The sequence below is a fragment of the Phocoena sinus genome, chromosome X, assembly GCF_008692025.1.
Source record: "Phocoena sinus isolate mPhoSin1 chromosome X, mPhoSin1.pri, whole genome shotgun sequence".
NCBI classification, from domain to species: Eukaryota; Metazoa; Chordata; class Mammalia; order Artiodactyla; family Phocoenidae; genus Phocoena; species Phocoena sinus.
Genome location: NC_045784.1, coordinates 119,808,749 through 119,836,057, shown reverse-complemented (window position 1 = coordinate 119,836,057; position 27,309 = coordinate 119,808,749). Strand labels below are relative to the sequence as shown.

Here is a 27,309-nt window from a genome sequence, read left to right as displayed (position 1 = left end):
ATATGTTTTCTTTGTATTTAATTTTTGATAGTTTAATTAATATGTTTCTTGGTGTGTTTCTCCTTGGATTTATCCTGTATGGGACTCTCTGTGCTTCCTGGACTTGATTGACTATTTCCTTTCCCATATCAGGGAAGCTTTCAACTATAATCTCTTCAAATATTTTCTCAGTCCCCTTCTTTTTCTCTTCTTCTTCTGGCACCCCTATAATTCTAATGTTGGTGTGTTTAATGTTGTCCCAGAGGTCTCTGAGACTGTCCTCAATTCTTTTCATTCTTTTTTCTTTATTGTCCTCTGCAGTAGTTTTTTCCACTATTTTATCTTCCAGGTCACTTATCTGTTCTTCTGACTCAGGTATTCTGCTATTGATTCCTTCTAGAGAATTTTTAATTTCATTAATTGTGCTGTTCATCGTTTGTTTGCTCTTTAGTTGTTCTAGGTCCTTGTTAAAAGTTTCTTGTATATTGTCCATTCTATATCCAAGATTTTGAATCATCTCTACTATCATTACTCTGAATTCATTTCCAGGTAGACTGCTTATATCCTCTTCATTTGTTTGGTTTGGTGGGGTTTTACCTTGTTACGTCATCTGCTGTGTCTTTCTCTGTCTTCTCATTTTGCTTAACTTACTGTGTTTGGGGTCTCCTTTTCGCAGGCTGCTGGTTCGTAGTTCCCGTTGTTTTTGGTGTCTGCCCCCAGTGGCTAAGGTTGGTTCAGTGGGTTGTGTAGGCTTCCTGGTGGAGGGAACTAGTGCCTGTGTTCTGGTGGATGAGGCTAGATATTGTCTTTCTGGTGGGAAGGACTTCATCCGGTGGTGTGTTTTGGGGTGTCTGTGACCTTATTATGATTTTAGGCAGCCTCTCTGCTAATGGGTGTGGTTCTGTTCCTGTCTTCCTAGTTGTTTGGCATAGGGTGTACAGCACTGTAGCTTGCTGGTCATTGATTGGAGCTGGGTCTTAGCGTTGAGATGGAGATCTCTGGGAGAGCTTTTACCGTTTGATATTACATGGAGCCAGGAGGTCTCTGGTGGACCAGTGTCCCGAATTGTGCTCTCCCACCTCAGAGGCACCCATCCTCTGTGTGGGAATCTCTCCACCCTGCCCTCTGCACCCCTGTTTCTGTGCTCTCCTCCATAGCTCTCAAGCTTCCCCTCCACCAACCCCCCATCTCTGCCAGTGAAGGGTCTTCCTAGTGTATGGAAACTTTTCCTCCTTCACAGCTCCCTCCCAGAGGTGCAGATCCCGTCCCTATTTTTTGTCTCTGTTTTTTCTTTTTCTTTTGCCCTACCCAGGTACATGGGGGTGTTTCTTGCCTTTTGGGAAGTCTGAGGTCTTCTGCCAGCGTTCAGTAGATGTTCTGTAGGAGTTGTTCCACATGTAGCTGTATTTATGATGTATTTATGGGAAGGAAGATGATCTCCACGTCTTACTCCTCTGCCATTTTGAAGGTCTCTCTGGATTGATTTCTTTATTACCAATTCTTACTCTACAGAAAATTAAAGTGTGAGTTACCCTCCAACATGTGTGAAAACAAAAGAAAAATATTATCCTCAATATGTCTTAAATGTTATTGGATTGATTGTTCTTTCCCAGCTGCATGGTGAGCATATTAGGGGTGACATTTCTGTGTTTATACAATATACTTCAAATCCCCATTTGGAATGCAGTGACAGTCCTAGTGCTATAAAAGTATTATACTACTAAATAATTAACTAAGAAATTATGAAAAACAAAATGGAGAATAAAAGACAACCGCAGAGCATCTATCACAACAAAATAGTTGTCTTTTATAGTTGATTCTGTTTATTTTTTTGTGACTGAAGAACAAATATCAGTTGTGGGCAGATGGCCATTAGCATAATCCATAATGCCAGAAGACAAAACAATGCTTTGTATCTATCACCTTTGATTAGTAGCATAATGTTTTATTAGGCTCTGTAAAAATAACACAGAGTAACAGAATATGTGCTTTGACAAAGCAACAGTTTGTTTTCAATAGCAGCATCTCTGTTAGGAAATAAAAGAAATGAAGAAAATATCATCCAAATCTTCAAACATGGATCAAAGTGTGGGATGTTCCTGATTTGCTCAAAGCCAGGGTACAAACTCAGTATATAGCAATCAGTTAATGATTAACATTTCCATGACAATCTTCTTTAACAAGATAAAACAATTTGGGCTTTCTAACATAAAAACAAATGGCTTAAGTAACATATCTATATTCTAAGTGTTTGAGTGAAAGTTTACAGTTTCAAACTTGGTGAGCTTTGGGATTCCTATCTTAGATTTCACCTAATGGGCCTTTGACAGCCTCTACTCTATGAGGTTTCTTTAACCTTCAGTGCCCTCCGATCTATTTCCACCAGGAGGGAAAGAAATCAAAGGCCACAGACAACAAAACCTAAGGAGCCTCCATCCCCAGGATTTAAGATGCTCCCATGCTTAGATTGGCTGACTTACAGCTAATAGCAAATTCAGGTGAACATCTTTCCTAAATAAAATCTCTGTAGGAAGAGTGGGCAAAGGCTATAAAGGATGAGACTGAAAGTTATTTAATTCTACTCAAGTACAAAAGTTACAACCACTTTTATAACCTGCATGAAATAGAGTAAAGTACCAGTGAACCTGCAAAGGGACCAATTTTAAATGGAACTATGTTAGCTAAGGGGATGACTTATGGTAGAAAAAGCAGAAGAGGATCTCTAGGGGGGAACAGACTCTCAGTAATGGAGGAAAGTCTTCTAGGCAGTGCTCAGCAAAGATTGCTTCTTTTCTCTACCTATATCCAATGAGATAGCCATTTTGCCACAGATGTGTTTTGCAGATGGCACTGGCAGAGCCAGTTTGCACTAAAGGAGAGTTGCAATGCCAGCATTCCACAAAGCTACGAAGATAGTAACTAGCGTCATAGAAATATAAAGACAGGATATTGTGCAACTTCCATTATATTAAAAACTCTTTGCAGTTAATATTTTGGAATTTAATGACTAGAACTTGCAGACCAAGTAAGAAGCTCCTCTCGCTGTCTGGTAGCAGTACCCCTAAAAAACCTCTATCTTGCTCTTAATAACATTTATGGTTTTATTCTGATCACAAGAACTATATTTGCTCATTATGTAAATGGTAAAATACCTAAAAATATAAAGAAAAGGAAAAATTCTATCATTGCATGATTATACAGTCTCTATATTGATATATATTCACCTCGGATTTTTTTTTCATTTTGAATTTCATTTTGAATGTGATAGTGTATGTGCCTGTGTGTATGTGTCTCTGTGTGTGTCTGTGTCTTAAAACTAGATCATATTCCAAAAACAATTCTGTATTTTTTTAAATTAATGTGTGACTAGTATTTCCCATGTCATTAAGTATTCTCCAATAAGGTCATTTTTAATGGCTGCATAGTATTCAGGTGATCTCTAAAACTATTGAGCATTAGTATAAAAAATATTTTCCTCTATCTGTTTGGAGTAGTAGGTAATGAAATAAGATAGCAAAGTTAAATATGTGGTATACATTTTAGAACGTGAGACAAAATTAATATTATTTAAGACGCTATAATTGTATACCTAGAAAATCCAAAATCTTACTTGGGTAAATCAACTATTAGGATAAGAAAATTTAGGAAGTTGGCTAGAAATAAGATAAGTTTTGTTTTATGCTAACAGTATACAATTAGAACTTGAAATTCAAGAAAGAAAAAGAAAATCTACTCAAAATTGCTGTAAAATCTATAAAATACCAAGGAATAAGTGTTATAATGAAAAAATGTAAGAACTGATCAAAGCCATATAAAACTACCTGAATATATGGATAGATATACCATGATTCTTGGAAATGAAGACAATACTTTAAACTTGTAATAAATTTCTAAATCCCAATTTTAAGTTTCTGTTGTTTGGATTGGATTCTGAAAAATATCACAGAGGATATTTAATACGGCATGAGATAAAATGTAGGCCATGTGGCTTAGAGGAAACTTATTTTGGAGGGTTCAGGGGCTTACCTCCAGGAATAAAGCAAGTGTCCTCCACAGCAGTTGGCACAAGCACAAGATAGCCATGTGAGTACTCATCAGTAATGACATGTAGGAGGCTACAGATACAGAAAACATACGAGCAGCAAATCACAGGATCAGACATCATGAATTGCAAATTTTGATTTGCAATCAAGATGATTTTCCCACCTGAATAGCAGTCTCTATGGTTAAAGAGCTAAGATTTATTTATTTAATGTTAGTTGATAATAGCAATGCTGAGCAACAGAGCTAGTTAGCATATTAACTTATTTTCAATCAAAATTTAAGTGAACTTTTTTGCAATTATAAAAAATTTAAAATTCTTATGATAGAAGAAATGTACAAGTGCCAAGACATTTTTGAAGAATAATATGGGAGGACTTGACCTATCAGATCTCAAAATATATTGTAAAGCCACTGTAATCAAAGGACTACGGTATTGACAAAAGAACAGACAAATGGACAAGTGGAACAGAAAAGAGAGTCAAGGGACAGATCCGTGTATATATAGAAATGAAACATATTAAAATGGGGGCAATCAGAGAGGTGAGGGAACAAAGGATTATTCAGTAAATCTAATTAAATCCATTGGAATACACACCTTTGGAAGAAAATTAATTTAGATTCTTACCTACATATATTTTAGAATGATTAAAAATTAAACTGGAAAAAAACCAGAGGTAGTAAGAGGATAATATTTTGTAAATTTAGTATGGGTAAGGATTTCCCATCAAGATAAAAAATCTATAAGGGATAAAATAAAAAACGTGATCATTTTAACCACATAAATATTAAAATTTTCTATGCATCAAAAGATTCTATAAATAAATTCAGGTGACAATAAAGAGGATAAATCATTTAAAAATATAATAACAAGCAAAACATTCACTTCTAATACACAAAAACCCTGCAAACAATAATTATTTATTATAGACAATATAATTATACAAAACAAAATAGGCAAAGCATGTGAATATAATGTTCACAGAATTAAAAAATAATAAACATACTAAAATATGTGCAACCTCAGTAGTTGTCAAGGAAATGAAAATTGAAATATCAAAGGGATATGATTTTTTGAAAATTAGAGTGGAAAAATGAGAAGATCTAATGATAGCTACTGCTAGAGAGGGTACAGGAAAAGGGCAATAGCTCAACGATGTTGGCAGGAGTATAAATTTGCTCTAACCATTTTGGAAAGTAATTTGGCAGTAACTATGAACTTTTTAAGAGTGCATACCTTTTGATCTATCAATTTTATTTGTAGAAATCTACCTCAACAGTATAAATGGATATATGTACACGGATGTTCATTATGGCACCCCTGAGTTTCCTAGACATTGCAAGGATTATTCGTTGTCCCAAAACCCTTGAAATAATTTGCCTTTCTGAGCCAATAATTGACCTGTAACGTTTTACTGAAAAAGCAGGCATCCAAACAATGCTATCAGAGTTGCATATTCAACTTATTTGACCAAGGCAATTAATCGTTTTGTAAAATTTATTGAAGTGCACTGAACTTCATAGAAACACTTTCTTAAAATCCCAGCAGTAGACATGGGCTTTAGGGGTAGACAAAAAATGTTCAGTCTGGTCTGTACTATTGTTAGGTCTTTTATCCAGCTTCATCCTTTTAATTCTCTCCCTATGTATATATCTTTAGATGTGGAATCAAAATCTATGATACTGCATGATATAGTGTGATTCTGGTCTTCCACCAATTTTCTTACTGCCCAGTTAACAAAGATGTAAGATGAGCTCAACTATTAAAGAAGTTCTGTTTTGTAATGCTTTTAATAAGTTAGTTTGGATAATTATTTATATCATAATATCACTAGTATAAATTAGACCCTTGATAAATATTGATTGAAAGAATGGAAAATATCTTTTATTGTGGGGAGGAAAATGTGGAACATGAGAAGGGGAAAGACATAAATCATACATGCAAGTATTTGCTATATGTCTTAAATTCTTATTTTTCTCCAAATACTTATGAAGCGCCCTTTGTGTTAGACACCATTCATTTATACAACAAATCTTTCTTGAGCACCTATGATAAGCTAGTGCTGCTCCAGGAACTGAGGACCTAACAATGAATAATATAGTTGACGGAGCTTGCACTGTATCAGAAAATTTCTTAGCCCTTATACACACACTGCCTACCTAAACATTTTTACAGCATGCTTCAGAAAATAAAAAACAAAATAAAACAAAATACAAAAACCTCCCAATAGGGACTTCCTTAAAGCTGAAAGCTGTTTTGTATTTTATTCATTCATTCAATTCAATTAGCACATATTTTCTGAATGCCTACTACTATGAGAGAGGCACTGCTCTAGGCACTGGGAAAATATGAGTAAATGAGAAAGACAAAGTCTGCCCTCAAGAGGACTGTGTTCTAAATACAGACAAGATAACTTCAGATATTAATAAGTGGCATGAATAAAATAATGGGGGGGTGGCTAAAAGCTAGGGTGGTTTGTACAGGTGACATCAGGGCTGAGACCTAAATGACCAGAAGGAGCTAGCCATGGAAAGATATAGACGAAGAGCTAGAGCTAGATCTCCAGAGAGAATAGCTTCTGCCAGAATTAATGAACTCGAGGTATTCTAGGAAAAAAGAGGAGCAAAATGATCAACGGAGGGAGTGGTAAGTGATTATTTCAGAGAGATGTCAGGAGACCAGATCATGTTGGACCTTGTAGGCTAAGAGATAAGGAGCATGATTTTTACTCTACTATAGGGTAGAAAGTCACTGGAAGGTATTCAATGGCAGAGTGATGGAATAAGATTTACATTTTTTGAAGATCACTCTGGCTGCTTTTTAGAAAACTGGCTATATGGAAGTAAGGGTGGAATCACTGTTGCATTATCCCAAACTAGAGATAATGATAGTTTGGACTGGAGTGGGAGCAGCAAAGATGGTATGAAGTAGCTGAATTCTGGATATATTTTGCAGGTAGAGTGTTTCAGGAACCCCAAGACCACCTTCAAGTTTGTTAATTCACTACAAGGACTCACAAAACTCAATAGCTTAATCCGAATGATAAGGTTTATTGCAGCAAAGGATACACAGCAAAAGCAATAGGCAAAGATATTCATTGGGCAAAGTCCAAGAGGCTAAACACAGGCTTCCATGTCCTTTCCCATCTGGGGCCACACAGTGCATGCTATGTGTCTAGAAGCAAACTATGGGGACATGTGTGGAATGTATCCGTCCAGGAAAGCACATCTGAGTCTCTGGGCCTGAGGCTATAATTAAGAGCTGGTCACATAGGCACATCATACTACATAACTAACCATGGCAATGGAAACTCGGGATTCCGACAATACAACCAGGTGCACATCATTGAACTTCATGCTTATGCAAAGCAAACTGTCAAGCTGGTACAGCAGAGTCCACTTCTCCAGGTGAACAAAAACACAATAAAATCATAAATCACTGACATAAATAACATTCTGAGGGTCACATTTCCAAGGGTTGACCAAGGGTCAATGATGGTTCCAGTTTCCTTCGACATGCAAGGTATAAGCAACCAGATCTTCTGTGTTAATTCTTTCCTCACACAGAACAAGAAGATTTCCTAAGGAATAGGATGTGGCGTGTGTGATAAAAAGAGGAGTCAAGGCGGTTTGTGGCCTAAGTAACTGGAATAATTGAGTTGGCATTTCTGATATAGAGGAGAATATGAGAGGCAGATTTACTAGGGATGGGGAAGATCAGAAGTTCAGTTTTGGACATGTTAAGCTTGAGATGCTTATTAGACATCTAAGTAGTGATGGCGAGTAAACAGATCCACAAGCTCAAAGGAATGGTCAGAAATGGGGACATAAGTTTGAGAGCCCTTGCCATACAGTAGTTATCAGACCCATGGTTCTCAGTGAGACTACCTAGGGAGATTGTATAGATGGAGATGGTTATCCAGAACCAAGTTAGCAGAGGAGCAGGAGCCAGCAAAGGCTGAAAAGGAGAACCCATAAGGTAGGAGGAAAAGAGAAGCAAAGAAAAAAATATGTTATTCTAGAAAGAAGTGATCACATGAGACAAATGTTGCTAAGAGGTCAAGTCTTTGAAGACAAAAACATTGACTCTTGGTTTTTGCAAGTGGTAGGTCACAGTAACCTTGCTAAGAGTATTTCAGTTGAATGATATAAATAAAAGCCTGATATAAAGGGGTTATAAAGATGATGGAAGGTGAGGAATTAAAGTGAGTACATACAAATCTTTTAAGACATTTCGGTGTGAAGGGGAACCAAGAAATGAGGAGTTTTCTGGAATGTGTCATATGTCAAGGAAGTTTTTTGGTCTTAAGGTTGAAGATACTACAGCATATTTACATGCTGATGGGAATGACCTAGTAAATATTCAAGAAAGAAGGAAATATATATAGGTCCTTGAGAAGGGAACAGGGACTAAGATACAGAACTCAAGTGGAGTGTGAACCTTAAATAAGAGCATGGTAATTAAAACCGTATGGTACTGGCATAAAAACAGACACATAGATCAATGGAACAGAATAGACAGCCCAGAAGTAAACCTACACATATATGGTTAATTAATTTACAACAAAGGAGCCAAGAGTATACAATGCAGAAAGTATACCTTCTTCAATAAAAGGTGTTGGAAAAACTGCACAGCCACATGGAGAATAATGAAACTGGATGACTGTTTTACATCATACACATAAATTAACTCAAAATGGATTAAAGACTGAACATAAAACCTGAAACCATAAAACTCCTAGGAGAAAACATAGGCAATAAGCTCCTTGACATAGGTCTTGGTGATGATTTTTAAAATATGACACCAAAAGCAAAAGCAACAAAAGCAAAAATAAGTAAGTGAGACTACATCATACTTAAAAGCTTTTGCACAGCAAGGGAAACCATCAACAAAACAAAAGGCAACCAACTGAATGGGATAAAATATTTGCAAATCATATATCTGCTAAGGGGCTATTTCCAAAATAAATAAAGAACTCACACAACTCAATAGCACAAAAGCAAACAATCTGATTTAAAAATGGGCAGAAGATCTGAATAGACATTTTTCCAAAGAGGACATGCAGATGGCTACCAGGTACATGAAAAAATGCTCAACATCACTAATCATCAGGGAAATGTAGATCAGAACCAAATTGAGATATCACATCACACATTCTAATGGCTACTATAAAAAAGACGAGACAGCAAGTGTTGGTGAGGCTGCAGAGAAAAGGGAACCTTTGTGTGCGGTTTGTGGGAATGTAAACTGGTGCAGCCACTATCGAAAAAAAAATAAAGTTTCCTCAAAAAGTTAAAAACAGAAGTACTATATGATCCAGCAATTCCACTTGTAGGTATTTATTCGAAGAAAACAAAAACACTAACAAAAAGATATAAGCACCACTATGTTCCTTGCAGCATTGTTTACAATAACCAAGACATGGAAACAACCTAAGTGTCCATAGATGGATGAATGGATAAAGAAATTGTGATATATACATACATATACATACAATGCAATATTATTCAGCCATAAGAAAGAATGAAATCTTTCCATTGTATATAGATAAGAAAGAACATAAAATTAGTGAAATGTGGATTGTCAGACAATGTGGAAAGGTAAGGGAGTTTCCATCAGATTTTTACAAATACCTTGCAGGCAGTATAAAAGGAGATATAGATGGTGGTTAAAACCATGTGCTTTGGAGTTAGACAGCCTTGGGTTCAAATCCAAGCTCCACCTCTTACTGTGTGAACTTGGACACATTACTTCATATCTCTGGGCCTCGCCTTTCTCATCTGTAGCAACAAGGCTATTTTGAAGACTAAATTATATTAATGCAAAACATTTTTTTCTACAGTGCCTATCACCTTGCTGGAACTAAATAGATGGTCATTTTAAACATTATTATATGTTTTCTCCCAACTCTGATATCCAGCACTATACCTTGGCATATAGCAAATGTTTAGTAATTATTGAATGAATGAATGAAGTGATTGAATGTATGTCAAGGTGGAAATCTTGTGGCCAGAAATTGGGGTTTGTGAAGCATGACTGAGTAAGGACCTTCAGTTAAAACCTAAGGTCCCTAAGATGTAAAGCACAAAGTGAGATTACTAATATTCTAAAACAGGGCAGATGGGGGAGAAAAACTAAAGCCAGTGAGCTCCTCCCATTTTTCTTGCTAGTAGCATCGTGTCCCTACCTGATAAGGGATTTGGCAGAAGTTCCTGGTGCCCACTAAATACTCTCATTTATTCATCTGATCCAATGCTAAAGAATAAAGTAGATAAAGCTGTTATCAAAGATCATATTGACGGTGGACCCTTTTGTAGTGTTAGTTCTTGGTGGGACTGGGACAAAGAATCAGATTTTCAAGTGTTGGAAAGGACCTCAGAGCATACCTCATGTAATCTTCCAAACAACACAGGAATTACCTCCACAGCATCATTGAGAAGCATTTATTGAATCTCTAACTGATAGCCCAGCACTTCCATGAGTTGTTCTGGAATGGCCTCAGGCAGTGTTTCAAGACTAGAAACAAGGACTCTAACCAGGAGACTTTTGAGGATGATAGAAGATGAGGGCCTCAACTCAGAACTTTTTAGTAGAAATAGAAAAGAGGTAATCGATTTGAAATTTGGTGATATGAGGCTAAGAACGAGGAATGACTGGAGCATGATTCCCATATCTCTGGTTGGGTGATGAGATGGCTAGTAGTGCCTTTCCTGAGAAACAAAGGAAGAGTATATTTGGGGGAATCTTTTACTCAGTGAGTTTGTAGTATGGGAGGACCGCACAAGGGTCTGGGGAGAATTCTGAGTGAGAGATACTTACACACACATGACACACTCACATACTTGTAAATACTCATTCACAAACACCTTCACACACTCATACACATACACACACATCATCACACTCACACACACTGACAAATACACACTCTCTCTGGCACACTAACTCACATATTCTGTCACATATATCTTTGCAGGTCTCACACACATACACACTTTCCCACGCTCAAACATTCACTCAAAAAATCTCTTACAAGTTGTCTAACACTAACCTTCACACATTCTCACTCTCATCCACTACTACATATACTCACACAATCACACTCACACATAATCTCACACTGATACAGCCACACATTCACACAGACACACAGTCACACACATGACAGACATCCGTCATCATTGTTGCCATGCAGTGTTCTAGACTGAAGGATATATGAAGAAAATTACAAAGACCCTTTGGAGTTTATATTCTACTGGATAGCAATAGATAACCAAACAAATCATATAAAATCAAGTAGTGATATATATTATGACAAGTTGAGTAGAGTAAAGGAATAAAGTGCAGGAGTGGTATTTTAAGTACAGTGGCTTGGGAGGTTTTCAGAACATTTGAGCAGAGATGTGATATGATCATATTTATATTTTAAAAATAAATATATGATAAGAAGAACACAGTTAGATGATAATCATAGAAGCAATTTTCTGGGCAAGAAATGATGGTGACTTGGACTAGGTAGATAGCAGTGGAAGCTCTAAGAAATGGTTATATTTTAGATATATTTTGGAGATAGAGGGAATAGAACTTGCTGATAGATTAGAAATGAAGGATTAGGGCTTCCCTGGTGGCGCAGTGGTTGAGAATCCACCTGCCGATGCAGGGGACACGGGTTTGTGCCCCGGTCCGGGAAGATCCCACATGCCGTGGAGCGGCTGGGCCCGTGAGCCATGGCCGCTGAGCCTGCGCATCCAGAGCCTGTGCTCCGCAACAGGAGGGGCCACAACAGTGAGAGGCCCGCATACCGCAAAAAAAAAAAAAAAAAAAAAAAAAGAAATGAAGGATTAGAAAAAGAAAGTACCTAAGGATGATTCTAAAGTTGTTGGTTAGAGCAACTGGAAAGATGGAGTTACCATTTACTAAAATGAAAAATACAAAGAGAAGCTGATTTGTCGTTGAGAGGACGGAGGTACAGTGGGAACCAAGGGTTTAGTTTGGACATGATAGGTTTAAGTTGTCTATTGGTCATACAAGCAGAAATGAAGATTAGGACATAGCACACATGAGTCTGGAATTTAGGGAAACTTATTTATTGAGTGTTCATTAATTCATTCAACTAAGAATTATTGAGCACCTCCACTTTGCAAGGCTCTGGAGATTCAAAGCCAAACTCAAGTCCCTGCCTTCACAGAGCTTGCATTTTGGCAGGGGAAAGTAGACTATATACAAAGAAATATATTGTATAATACAATGGTAGTAATAAGTGTTATGGATTAAAACAAACAAACATGTGCTTGAAACTATAGTAAGTACCTTGCGTTCATTACCTCATTTAAATCCACATAACAGGCCTGAGAATGAGCTATTGGTATTATTCCCAATTTAAAATTGGTGAAAGCAAGCCTCCCACAGGCTACTTAGTAAGTCGAGGTTTAATGAATAAATTAGTGAATAACTATTTTAATGTATCTGACTGTACAAGAACACCAAGGCTTCGTTGAGTACTGGCATGGATCATTCTATTTTGTTCTCAAGCCACCACGCCTACCTACCCATCTGTCTTGATTCTGAAAAGTAGCCACACCACAGCAAATGGGCACTAAAATATCATGAACACCTGAGGTCCTAAAAGTGTATCAGGTTGGAAATGCAACAAATGAAACCATGAAAAGGAAAATTTCAATAGCCCTTCGCATTTGAATGGATTTACAGCTTACAGAGCTTTTGCACTCATGTACAAATTTGCCTGATTTACATAGCTCAGGGTTTAAAATAGGGGTACATTCAGCAAAGGAAACCATTGACAAGATGAAAAGACTACCTACTGAATGGGAGAAGATATTTGCAAATGATATAATATATAATATTATATATAATATATATAATAAGGGATTAATATCCAACATATATAAACAGCTCATACAACTCAACATCAAAAAACAAGCAACCCGATTAAAAAATGGGCACAAAAACCGAATAGACATTTTTCCAAAGAGGAAATGCAGATGGCCAACAGGCGTATGAAAAGATGCTCAACATCACTAATCATCAAGGAAATGCAAATCAAAACCACAATGAGACTGTCAGAATAGCTATCATCAAAAAGAACACAAATAACAAATGTTGCCGAAGATGTGGAGAAAAGGGAATCCTCATACACTGTTGGTGGGAATGTAAATGGGTGCAGCCACTGTGGAAAACAGTATGGAGGTTCCTCAAAAAACTAAAAATAGAACTATCATATGACCCGGCAATTCCACTCCTGGTTATATATATATATGTGTGTGTGTGTGTGTGTGTGTGTGTGTGTGTGTGTGTGTGTGTGTGTATATATATATATAAACACAAACACTAATTTGAAAAGATAAGTGCACCCCAATGTCCACAGCAGCATTATTTACAATTGCCAAGATAAGGAAACAACCTAAGTGTCCATCAACAGATGAACGGATAAAGAAGATGCAGTGTATATATATACAATGGAATACTACTCAACCATAAAAAAGAATGAAATTTTGCCATTTGCATCAACACAGATGAACTTAGAGGGCATTATGCTAAATGAAATGTCAGACAAAGAAAGACAAATACTGTATGATGTCACATATATGGAATGTAAAAAAATAAATCAAACTAGTGAATATAACAAAAAAGAAGCAGACTCAAAGATATAGAGAAAAGACTAGTGGTTACCAGTGTGGGGGGACATTACAGGGGTGGGGTAGTGGGAAGTACAAAATATTAGGTGTAAGATAGGCTCAGAGATGCATTGTACAAAACAGGGAATATAGCCAATATTTTGTAATAACGTTAAATGGAAAGTAACTTTGAATATGGTATAAAAAGTAAAAGAAAAACTAAAGTTCAAAAAAATTTTTAATAAAATAAAATAGGGGTGCATGCATCATTTCATTGGTCCTTGTAATACTAGCCTCTGAAAATTGCCAACTAAGCATGGCCTCTTCTCCTGAACTAGAAAGCCCTACACTGAGTACTACTTCATCCACAGATCACACCCACATTTGGAGGAACCCACTACCATTTCCATGGGGGCTGCATTCTCCCCCAGAAACAACTGGTGAGATCAATGTACTGGAGCTTTCAATGTGCCACAGCTGCAGAGTTCTGTGGAAAAATGGAGAAGATCACCTCTCTACCTTTCTACACTGTAATTAGTTAGAGAAGTCCCAGAGCAATACTTCTTGAGTCCCAATATATTACAGGCTCTTTAATGAAATACCCATGCCAGTTTTTGCTCCCAATTCTCTATTTCTTTTGGACACAGATATAAATCTGTTGGCAGGAGTGGAGGTGGAGTGATGTTCTTTCCCATGGTATCATGTTCCTAAATGGGGGGACATACACTGGAGTAATACCACTGGCCTTTCTCCCCAGGAGGAAGACAGTCTTCACTCAGCTTAACACTTCTTGCTTCTCCCTTTTGGACAGGCCTGCCGTCAGGAAGCTAATAGTCTTAGTTCTGCACACCATGAGTTTTAGAGATGCAGGGCCCCATTGGATGGGGTGTGCTGCATTTGTTGAGTGCTTCCTTTGACTAGGTAACTCTAGCTCATTCTGGGGTGCAGAATTAGGAGGTTCATTCTTGCTGCACACCTAAACTATGTTCTCTAAATCCAGCTGTTTTTAGGAATGAAGATGATATTGTTGATCTCCATCTGTCTGAATCTTTTAGTTCCAAACTGGGGTAGAAAAGAGGTATTACATTTACTGCGCCTCACCAAATCCCACAAAGTCTATGGGAACCAAGCTGGAGAGAGTTTTGAGTGACAGACTTTCCTTAAAACTACTGCTCTTTTTTGATATTGAGCTGTATGAGCTGTTTGCGTATTTTGGAAATTAATCCCTTGTCAGTTGCATTGTTCGCAAATATCTTCTCCCAGTCCGTGGGTTGTCTTTTGGGTTTGTTTATGGTTTCCTTTACTTTTTCCTTTGCAAAATATTTTAAATTTAACTAGGTCCCATTTGTTTATTTTTGGGTTTATTTCTATTACTCCAGGACATAGATCCAAAAAGATATTGTTGAGACTTATGTCAAGTTCTACCTATGTTTTCCTTTAGGAGTTTTATAGTATCTGGCCTTACGTTTAGGTATTTAATCCATTTTGAGTTTATTTTTGTATATGGTGTTAGAGAATGTTCCAATTTCATTCTTTTATATGTGGCTGCCCAGTTTTCCCAGCACTACTTATTGAAGAGACTGTCTTTTCCCCATTGTATAGTCTTGCCTCCTTTGTCGTAGATTAATTGACCATAGGTGCGTGGGTTTATTTCTGGGCTTTCTATCCTGTTCCATTGATCTATATGTCGGGTTTTGTGCCAGTACCATACTGTTTTGATTACTGTAGCTTTGTAGTATAGTCTGAAGTCAGTGAATCTGATTCCTCCAGCTCCATTTTTCTTTCTTAAGATTGCTTTGGCTATTTGGAGTCTTTTGTGTTTCCATACAAACTGTAAACTATTTTGTTCTAGTTCTGTGAAAAATGTCGTTGGTAATTTGATAGAGGTTGCATTGAATCTGTAGTTTGCCTTAGGTGGTATAGTTATTTTGACAATATTGATTTTTCCAATCCCAAAATACAGTATATCTTTCCATCTGTTTGTGTCATCTTCAGTTTCTTTCAACAGTGTCTTATAGTTTTCAAAGTACAGGTCTTTTGCCTCCTTAGGTAGGTTTATTCCTAGGCCTTTTATCCTTTTTCATGTGATGGTAAATAGGATTGTTTCCTTAATTTCTCTTTCTGATCTTTCATTGTTAGTGTATAGAAATGCAATAGATTTCCGTGTATTAATCAAAAAATGGGCAGAAGAACTAAATAGATATTTCTCCAAAGAAGACATACAGATGGCCAACAGGCGCATGAAAAAATGCTCAACATTGCTAATTATTAGAGAAATGCAACCAAAACTAAAATGAGGTATCACCTCACTCCAGTCAGAATGGCCATCATCAAAAAGTATACAAATAATAAATGTTGGAGAGGGTGTAGGGAAAGAGGAACCCTCCTACAGTATTGGTGGGAATGTAAATTGGTACAGCCACTATGGAGAACAGTATGGAGGTTCCTTAAAGAACTAAAAATGGAGCTACCATATGATCCTGGAATCCCTCTCCTGGGCATACAGTAAGTCCCCCACATACAAACCTTCAAGTTGTGAACTTTCAAAAGATGTGAACGTGTGCTCCATCAATGTCAGGCATGAGTGAAATTGCAGCTTGCCTTCTATCTCCTATTGCTGATGATCCTTCACCTCTACCACCTCCCACCTCCTTTCCCTCCTCCAGTCAGTAACTCTTCTTACCTGTTCACTCGATGCCACCCCCTATATGCCAGCTGTTGTACTATACTACTGTACTTTTCAAGATGCTATACTGTAAGATCAAAAATGTTTTCTTGGGCTTCCCTGGTGGCGCAGTGGTTGAGAGTCCGCCTGCCAATGCAGGTGACGCAGGTTTGTGCCCCGGTCCGGGAGGATCCCGCATGCCGTGGAGCGGCTGGGCCCGTGAGCCATGGGCACTGAGCCTGCGCGTCCGGAGCCTGTGCTCTGCAACGGGAGGGGCCACAGCAGTAAGAGGCCCACGTAATGCAAAAAAAAAAAAAAAAAAAGTTTTATTTTTTGTGTTTGTTTTTTATGTATTTTTTGTGTGAAAAGTATTATAAACTTATTACAGTACAGTACTATATAGCCGATTGTGTTAGTTGGGTACCTAGGCTAACTTGGTTGGACTTATGAACAAATTGGACTTATGAATGTGCTCTCAGAATGGAACTCATTCATATGTATGGGACTTACTGTATATCCGGAGAAAACCATAATTCGAAAAGTTACATGCACCCCAATGTTCACCGCAGCACTATTCACAATAGCCAAGGCATGGAAGAAATAAATGCCCATTGACAGATGGATGAAGAAGATGTGGTATATTTATACAATGGAATGCTACTCAGCTATAGAAATGAATGAAATAATGCCATTTGTGGCAACATGGATGGATCTAGAGATTATAATACTAAGTGAAGTAAGCCAGACAAAGACAAATATCATATGTATCACTTATATGTAGAATCTAAAAAAAAAGGTACAAGTGAACTTATATACAAAACAGAAATAGACCCACACAAATAGAAGACAAACTTATGCTACCAAAGGGGAAAGGGGGGGGAGTGATAAATTAGGAGTTTGGGATTAACATATACACACTACTATATATAAAATAACCAACAAGGACCTACTGTATAGCACAGGGAACTATACTTGATATTTAGTAATGACTTATAAGGGAAAAGAATCTGGAAAAAGTATATATATACATATATATATATATACATACACATATATGTATATATATATATATAACTGAATCACTGTGCTGCACACCTGAAACTAACATGACACTGTAAATCAACTATGTTTCAATAAAAATAAACAAACAAAAAAACTACTGTTCCTCTCTTGTCACTGAATTCTGTTTACTGGGCTGATCAGCTGCCTATAACTCCTTAGAGGAATTAAAGTTTAATGATATTTGCAATGTTTGTTGAGCTCTTCATTTCTTTCTTCCTCCTTTCCTTCAGTAATATTTTATTAAATGCATGTTTTGTTTCAGGCTCTGTCCAGAGCTCTGACAATTCAACAGTGAACAAGAGAGACATAGCACCTGCCCTCATGAAGCTTACAGCCTAGCAGTCCAACAGATGTTAATGAAATGATCCCCCAAGTCTTATAATGTATAATATCAACAAAATAAGTGCTACGAGTCCTCTGAACCCTGATATAGTCTGAGGAATCAAGGAAGGCTTCCTCTTGGAAATGGCTCTTTAGTTGAGATCTGAAGGATGAGCTGGAGACAACAAGACAGACACAGGGTGAGAGAAAGAGCGTATCTTAGACAAAGGTAAGAAACAACCAAAGGTCCTATGGTGGTAGGGAGTTACTGTGTTACTATGTGCCAAGGTTTGTACAAATCTGTTGTTTTAATTCACTCAACAATCATTTCTGCAAAATAGCTAAGCCCCCATTTTACAAATGAGAATATTGAAGCACAGGGGTTTAGTAGCTGCATGACATTGAGTAAGTGAATTTAAAGCCAGTATTGAGTGCCTCTAAGGCAGTGGTTCTCAGTCGGACCCCTACCACACTAGAGCACATTTGGCAATATCTGGAAGCAATTTTAGTTGTCACAACTTTGAGGGGGGCTGGGGCGCACTACTAGGTCGAGGCCAGAGATGCTGCCACGCATCCTACAATGAACAGGACAGCCATCACAATAAACAATTATCTGACCCAAAATTTTAATAGCGCCCAGGATGAGGAACCCTGGCACTACTGAAATTTGGGTTAAACCCAAGCTCTTAACCCTTCCACAGATGTGCCTCTCTCCCTGGAGGCTTCTCAGTCCTTTGTGCAAATAGACTTCTGGTCAGTCAGTTCCAATAAGCCGTACATGCCCAGTAGTGGACATGGATTAGACTTAAGCAGGGACCTCTGCTACTTGGCAATTCTTTCAATGATCCACACCAGCTTTGTACTGTCAGTTCCATCTCATAGATGAAGAAACAGAGGTTAAATAACATGCCTTGAGTCTCAGAAGTCACAGTGACAGAGCAACTGGGTCCAGCGCTTTTGAAAATGAATCTGTTATCATTTTCCTTCATAAGGCAGCCCTTCAAAGGACAAATGCTTAATCTCGGCCTCCTCACGTAAAACTGGCAAAGGCTGGAGATACAGGTCTGGATCTGGGCTGCAGGGGCGCTACAAAGAGTTTGTCAAATTTAGTGCCTGAATTATTTTTTTAGGAGCTTGAAAATCAGCCCAGTGTTATTCAGCTTGAATTCTTCTCTTGGTAGGCTCAAACTCACACCAGACACACAATCTGCTGTTTGTGTAGAGGATGTATCAGGAGAGAAAAGAATAGCACCCACATGTGAGCATCTGTTCGAAAAATCCATTTCACCATTAACCATACAATTGAGTGAGAAAAACATAAAAACATCTGTGCCTGCTATTGCAGATGTAATCATAAAGCCCAAATGTAGCAATGGAACAAACTGGAAGAGGGGCAGAGGACAAGAAAAGGGAGAAACACATAGCTTTGTTGTCAGAAAGGGATGGGTCTGTGGCTGGGCTCCTGCACTGAATACTCTTGTCTTCACCTTTCAGACACCATCTATAGGAAACAGCAAGATCCTAAGCAGGCAAATTATGCAACACAGCTCTAAGGAAGCAATAAACAAGGCAGAGGAATCCCAGAGACTGCAAATCGACAGCAAAAAATATATCTAAATAGATGCTGGTGGCATTTCAATGTTAAGGCAGTGGACAGAATCGTGGAACAAGAGACCGTAGAAAATGTCAAATCTGAAGGGCCCTCAGAGATCAACTGGTTCAATCCCCAGTCTTACTCATGAGGAAACTGAGGTGCAGAGAGGGATGTGACTGCCCAAGATCACACAGCTAGTTAGTGGCAGATGATTCTAGGCAGTTCTGGGGAAACAATTCTTTTTTCAGACCGGCAAGAGAGAAATATTTTACAAAACTTTATAAATAACTGAGAACATCAGCTTGAAAGCACAACTCTGCTACAGCTATATAAATTTATGCCTTGATTCAGGGGGCCAAAAGCCAACGCTGATCTTCGCCCAAAGTGCTAAGGTGTAATTCTGCCACAGGGTGAAACAGAAACACCTACTAGATCTCAGCAACTAACACTGGCTCTACTTCTGCTGGACTGCCAGTTTTAAAGAACCACACAACTTTAATCTGAAGGTGGAAAGAAAGGGAAACCAACAAGGTCCACGGCACCCCAGGCCACACTCCTTTCATCGGCCCATGAAGAATCTGCACCCAGGAAGTCAGGACGCTAGGCTTTGCCTTTGGTTCTGCCTACAACCAGCTGTATGACCTTAGGACAAATACAGACCACTGAACTTGAGCCCTCCAAAAGCTTTTCTCCTCAGGACAAGAGGATAATAAGAAGCAAAAGGAAAGGAGAAAATAGAGAAATGTATGGGAAGAGGTGGTGGGAAGAAGCAGGGTTGCCCTCTCTCCCTGCCCATCCCCTCAAATGCCAGCCTAACTGTTATGGAGTCCATACAACACCCCTCCTAAATTCAGCCTAGCTTGTATCATTCATTCGATGGCTATTCATGGCCATCTTCTTTCATGAAATATCTGTTCAAATCTTTTGCCCATTTTTATTGGTTGTTTTCTCACTAAGGAGTTGTAAAAGGCATTTATATATTCTGGATATAAGTATTTTGTCTGATGTAAGTGCTGTGTGTATTTTCTTCTATTCCAAGGTTTGACTTTTCATTTTCTCCACAATAGCTTTCAAAGAGCAAAAGTTTTTAATTTTGATAACATTAAATTTATCATTTTTTAAATACTTTTGTGCTTTTTGTATTCTATCTACGAACTTTTACCTACCCCAAAGTCACAAAGATTTTCTCCTATGTTGTCTTCTAAACACTTTAGAGTTTGGGGCTTTATATTTAGTTCCATTTAGAATCCACTTACATTTATTATCCATTTCGAGGTGATTTTTGTGTATGGCACAAGGGAAAATTTCATGTTCACTTTTCCCTGTATTGATACCTGGTTGATCCAGCACTATTTGTTGAAAAGACTATTTTCCCTCCACTGAATTGCTCTGACACCTTTGGTCAACTGGCCATATATGCATGGTATCTTTCACTTTTTAGCAGACCTATCCTTCAAGGACAGTACAAAGGAGGACACGAGTCTACATGTACATTTGCACTAATTCCAACTCAGTGGGACTCAACTCATGAGGTCAGACTGTTTAGGACTTCACAGTTCTGCCCATGGCGAAAGGTGGAAGGACAGAAGACCACTTAACGATAGGAATTATAACAGATGCGCATGATTGGGACAACCCTCTTTTGCATTTCATATGCATCACATAATTGATCCTTCAAAACAGCCCTGTGAAAAAGCAATTAATATGATCCTCACGATTTAAAGTGAAGCTCTGAGAGTTAACTGACTTGTCTAAGGTCACACAGAGCTGGACTCTGAACCTAGACTCTACGATGCCAGAGCTATGTTTTCAATCACTGTTTCTATTGCTTCTTTTAGCTCCATTACTCTTATCTCCATAATTCGATGTGATGGTTCTCACCTGAAACACCCTCTTACGGTTCCCATCCATCCCAGATGTTGAGGGCTAACTAATAAAGTAGTTAATATTTGTTGAATACCAAGGATTCAGTCTCTTTGTATATACACATTTTTTAGTGTATAGACATGTACCATTTTATTACAAAGATTCTCACAAAAATGAAAACAGCATCTCAAAAAGGAAACTAGACTAACAATCTTCACCTGCAGAATTGTGGGAGGACAGAGAGGGCAGGCAGTGTGAGTTTCTTGGCTTACTGGGGGCCAGTAGAAAGGTATGAGAACAGAACCAATCTAAAAATGGCTGATGTTACCTTAAGGAGCCTGAAAAGACCAGGGAGTCCCTGAAGATCCAGTCACGCCTTCTAAAATGCTCAATAAGGGCACCTTTTCAAAGCTACTAAGCAGGCACTTCAAGATTTTGTCCTATGGGTGCTTAAGTGTATCCCTTCTAGCCAGACCTGGCACCCGTTATGGTTCAAAATTAAGAATTCAGGAGGAATGGGTGGTGAGGCAGCTACTAGAAAAGCTTCACCTAACACATGTGCCCTGAGCTCGGGGCCCTGGTTCCTGTCTAGTCCCTGGGGATATTTATATTTAATATATTTTTATATAAATACACAGAGAAATAGAAAATATAAAATCCGAGGGGGTGCAAGATAAAGGTGGGGAACTTGGCAAGAAGCCAGAACCGGAGAGGTCTGCTCAGACCCTCTTGGCTTCTTGCTTCTCCTCCTTGGTTTTCTCCTCTTCTGTGACTTCTTTCTTTTCTTCTGGGTCTTTCTCTTTCTCATATTCCGTTTTGACTCTCTTGGCTTTTTTGAAGTTGGAAGAGTTCTTGCGACCTCCTTTTCCCTCCCCATCAGAGTCGGAGAACTCTTCCTCACAGGCAATTTGTCTGTCCGAGGAACACAGTGAGATGTGCTTGTCAGGGTCTTCTTCGTCCTCATCACCACTCTCCTCGGGAATGGCATCCTCAGGAATGGCCTGCATTTGGACTCCAGGTATGCGGGTCAGCATTCTCCGGTTCTCAAACAGTCGCTGTTTGAGCTTTTCCAGATACTCATTAGTGCTCTGGTTAGGCATATTGAAAAGACTGATGTGAAATTTGAAATCTGGTCCGAAGTATTCAAAGTAGTCGTTGTATGAAAGCTCATTAGGGATCTCCACATCCAGGGCCACAGCTGTTTCATAATTCCAGCACCGGGAGACATTATAATGGTGTAGCCACCTCCTCCCAGCATCAGCATAGGCAGGTTAAAGCTCTTCACAAATTCCACACACTTGGCTTGCCCTTTGATGGTCGAATCGAAGCAATCTAACTGATCCCCAGACAGGAAATCAGAGCCACAGTGTACGACGACTGCACTGAGCTGGAACATCTCCATTACTTTGGACATGACTGGCTTGAAAATGGCCTCATAGAACTCGTCATCAATCCCATCTCGGAGCGGGTAGTTAACAGCATAATACTTGCCTTTGCCAACCCTAATATCCCGTAGGTCCCAAGTTCCTGGGAAGTACTCTCCATATTTATGAAAGGCCACAGTCACTACTCGGTCTGTGGTATAGAAGGCCTCTTCCACGCCATCGCCATGGTGAATATCAATGTCAATATACAGCACTCTCTGGTGATACTTCAGCAGTTCCAGGATAGCCAAGACGATATCATTGACATTGACGTAACAGAAGCCAGATGCCTCGGACTTCTTTGCATGGTGTAAGCCCCCAGCCCAATTCACAGCGATGTCCGTCTGCTGTTTATTTTCAGGGCACTTGCCACAGAGCCACCAGGAGATAGCTGACAGAATTCAAACAGGCCATCAAATACCGGACAGTCCTCACCAACGTAGAATCTCTGCATCTGCTTGCGAGGGTGATACATTTCCATCTTTCGGTCGAGGCCATAGTTAAGGGGCAAATTGTGAGTCATGCAGATTCAGTGAGGCTTCATTGGGTGGCCTTGTCCATAATATACAACATAATTGGAAACTACATCCAATGTAATTTCCAACATCCCCTCACTATATCTCCAGGGAATTCACTCCCACAACAGAAAAATAACCATCACTACTCAGAATTATTGTAAGTCACAGCTCACCTCTTGCACGTCATTACACTTTATGGTGTCAGAGCACATTCACATTCATTTTCTTACTGGATTCTCACAAAAACCCATCGTAGTAGTAACAGACTTTCCCCCTGAGTCTGCGCCATCTTGCTCCCCTCCGTAGGTCCCTCTGCCCTCCTGCCAGCGGCTCTGCTCAGCCTCTTTACATATATTAACTCATTCAATCCTCCCAACATCCCTAAATGAGTTGTATACTACTGTCATGTCCATTTTAATGGAACCTGGAACCTCAGGCTCAGTGAGTTTATGTAACTTACTCTCGATCACACAGCTATTAAATAGCAGAGCCAGGATCTAAAGCAATTATTTACCTTCCCTTACATCTCTTGCTCTTGGCCATTACAATATACCACCCTCTAGACTTCAGGTAGATTGTCCATATAAGATAACACAGGGTAAGGACACTAGCCAGTCGTTAATGTGCTATCAAGGCCCACAACACATTGAAAAAAAAAAAAAACATAAGTCACCTTGGCCCTGTCAGCACACAATGGCTACTGTGTTTGCCAATTCTGCCTTGTATCTGCCTCTTTTATCACCCAAAGCCATGGGAGGATATGAGCATTTGGGATGCTCCCACAGCAGATTTAGAGTTTCTATGGAAATAACTACCTTCAGAAGATCAAAGGTTTCCATATTATAAAGGGACATGATTTGCTCTATTCTTCTTTGAACTTCAAGAAGAACAGTATATACAAAACAATTCACTTTGATAAGCTGATATGACCTAACCTAACAACATAAAAATTAGTCAGGATTTTCCTAATAATCCTTTTATGTTTAATCATTATGGTCTTTAAAAGCTTCCACCAGTGCTCTTTTATTTGGTTTTTCTCAACCTTGCAAGATAAGCAGAGGAGATCATATTATCTCCAATTTACTGATAAAGAAACTGAGAATCACGTGGAGATAAGTGACTTGTCCAAGTACACAAAGCTAACATGCAGTGGAGCTAAGACTGAACCCTAGGTCCTCTAATAGCCTGCTACTAAGTTTCAAATTAAAACACACTAATATTATAATCATTGTTTCTTAATATTATGTCTCAGGATGTTCAGAGGGAACATATAACATCACCAAGGTCTCTAAATATTTTCTTTAATAATTCTTTCCTCAAATTATGAGTGTCCCAGTATCACTCTCTGGACACGAGGATAAAGACAGCTGCTCCCATGACCTTTCAAGTGATGTCACGTTAGCAGGCTTTTAAAAGACTGGGCCAAAGAAAAAGATTCCTGAGAGGAAGAACATGTTACCTTGAAGAGTAATCAGTTATGCGAATGGTTTCATTGCCTGTTATACCATGGACTATGCTTTCATTTTTCATATTAATGTTCTTTATGTTTTTCAATTAGTCACGGCAAATTACCTGTCCTTCGCCTTGGCAAGGACAGCTCAGTGGGGCTCGGTGGAGTATTTTCCAAGTTCTGTCTGGTGAATTCTTGCTCACATTCTTCTTGAGGCATTAAGATGTAATTTTTTGAATGAACGAATGTGCTTCATTTGACACCATCTCATTCATGTAGGAAATTACCTATTGAATAAGGAATTGGAAATTTTTTCCTTTCTTTTTCTGTAATGGTGCATTGCAAAAAATTAATTTTAGTTAAATATTAAAAAAGAATTGGAACATTAAAGAAAATTAAAATTCATTCAGCATTTCTTAGTCATTCTAACAGAGAGGACTTGTGGCACAGAGCATACAAAATAGCAAATTCTCCAAAATCCATGCCTACCTCCATTTCCCCCTGCCCAGTCCTGGCAAAGTGCTTGCCCCTCCTCTGTACTCCATCCCACTGTCCCCATATTTCCCATATGGCAATACCTGACTAGCTGCATTTTAATCACCCGTTTACTAGTCAGTCCCCACCCCTTACCCAAGCGTGTAAGACCTTCTAGGACAGGAATAATGTCTTAATCAGGACTGAATCCCTAGCTCTTAACACACTGCACAACACAGAAGTACTTAGTAAGTAATGGGTGAATGAAGCCATTCGCCTTTGGAAAACATGAATATATCCTTGTTAGCTATAGCCTTATCTCACAAATTAGGCTTTGTTCAGTCTATAATTTAACCATTATGTTGCATTCCCATAATCCTCTATGGGGAGGGAAACCAAATAACTTCTCTGCCCTTGAAGATCTCACAGTCTAGCCAAGCTCTGCCAAATGTTAACTTTCTAAAGACCACATGGTAGCCTCCCTTTAGAGTACTTTGGCAAAAAGCTGCCATTTTCCTTTCCTTTGATGTGTGCCATGGTCCTTAAGATTAGCAAGCTCCTTCAAACACTGCTAGGATGGTGTCTCAGAGGTCAAATACTTTGTTCCCACAGGCTGGTCAAGTCTTTTGAAAGACATCTGCGTATGGTGGAGATGAGGGGAGGCCTCTTTTTCCTTAAACAGACTGGTTTTATTATATTTTTTTTGGTTGGTGGGGGCACTGTAGAAACTCCAGCCCAAGGCCTACCCACAGTTACATCTCTGCTCTTCGTCAGAGGATAGTTTAAATTTCTTTACACTCCACTTCTTTTGCTACTGTCATTTTATGACTTTGGAGAAGGGAGGGGAGAGCCTCTGTGGACTCCCTGAGTCTCTTTAAAGAACTCTGAGTTATTATTAAACCAATACCTTCACTATTGAAATACCTTGGTGCTATTAATAATTATTGCAATCCCCAGGGTGGAGAGCCATAAAAGAAAATGCTATTATTTGTTCAAACTTCAGGCTAATTAAGCCCAACACGTGATATATAAATAGATCCAAAAGTATCTCTAATTTTTATGCATTGTACAAATAAGTGAATATCCAGTGAGGAAATGTTTACTCGACTTGAGAGACAACTAAACTACAAAAGATCTGGAAAAGAGCCTACAAGGTCTCTCTTTCCAGAGAAGTCTTTAAGTGATACTTGCCGCTAATGGAGTAGCATTTGGAAATCATCAGGAATAACAGAGTTGAAGAGCTGTAAAAAAGTCTGAGAAAATTTCTGTTTTCCTCAACTTTGGTACGGTGTAGGATCAGTACAGTTTGGTACAGTGTAGGATTATTTGCCCTTCTCTAGAGCTCTCTAGGAAGCAGAAATGCCACTTACCCTCAGTTACCCATTCTTCCAACTTAACATACCAACAAGCAAAAAAGTTCCTTCCTATGACTAAGGAACAATTTTCCTGCTTAGATGTAAATTCAGTTCCTTGTATCGTGATGTTCTGCTGCAAAAAGAACAACTAATCCCAATTCCTTTCGGAGAAATTGTTCATGCCCTTTAAAACCTTAAAAAGATGGCTCCGATCCTCATATCTCCAGACCAGACAAAACCTAGTTCACTCCATTCTCAGTCTCTTTAATTTTTCTTCCTTTAACCCTGTTTAAGGATCAAAACAGGAACAGCTCCAGAATCTACAATACTTTCTCTATTCCTGGTTCTTAGAACTACTTGGAGACTGATACAAACTGAATTCTCCACCCACAAAGTCATTATATCATGCCCACAATTGCACATAGGTAAACTGCCTGGTTAAAAACAAAACAAAACAGATACACAAAGAATCCTGGAGAGAGGCAGGCTGCATATGTGCATGTGTGTGTGAGAGTGTGTGTGTGTGTGTGTGTGTGTGTGTGTGTGTGTGTGTGTGTGTTTCGTTGAGGGTTAGAATTGAGCAGACATGCAAATTTTGTGGCATTAACTCTGAAGTAGACAATTTCAAAAATGAATGACAAGAAATTAAAGGCAGCTCATTAGACATACAAATTTTATGTCAAAAAAGTAGGGTTTTCAAATTCCTAGAGAAAGGCAAATCACTATGAATCAAAATTTCTACCAGACAGAAAGTTCAACAGTATAATGCAGATGTGGTAGAGTAGGAAAGAGGAAATTAAGGTTCATATTTTGTTTGATGTTGGTTGTCTCTTAACCTCTATCATCCTATAGTAAACACCTCTTGGAATGGTGCCCCAGCTTACAATTCTCCTTTCTCTGGGAATGGCCCCTATATGCAGAGGC

The 27,309-nt window shown here is 38.7% G+C and overlaps 1 pseudogene; it reads right to left on the bottom strand.

Moving 5' to 3' along the window:
- The window catches only part of LOC116747212, a 60,739-nt pseudogene extending 37,344 nt beyond the window's left edge, over positions 1 to 23,395 (bottom strand).
- Positions 23,396 to 27,309: the final 3,914 nt, after the last annotated feature.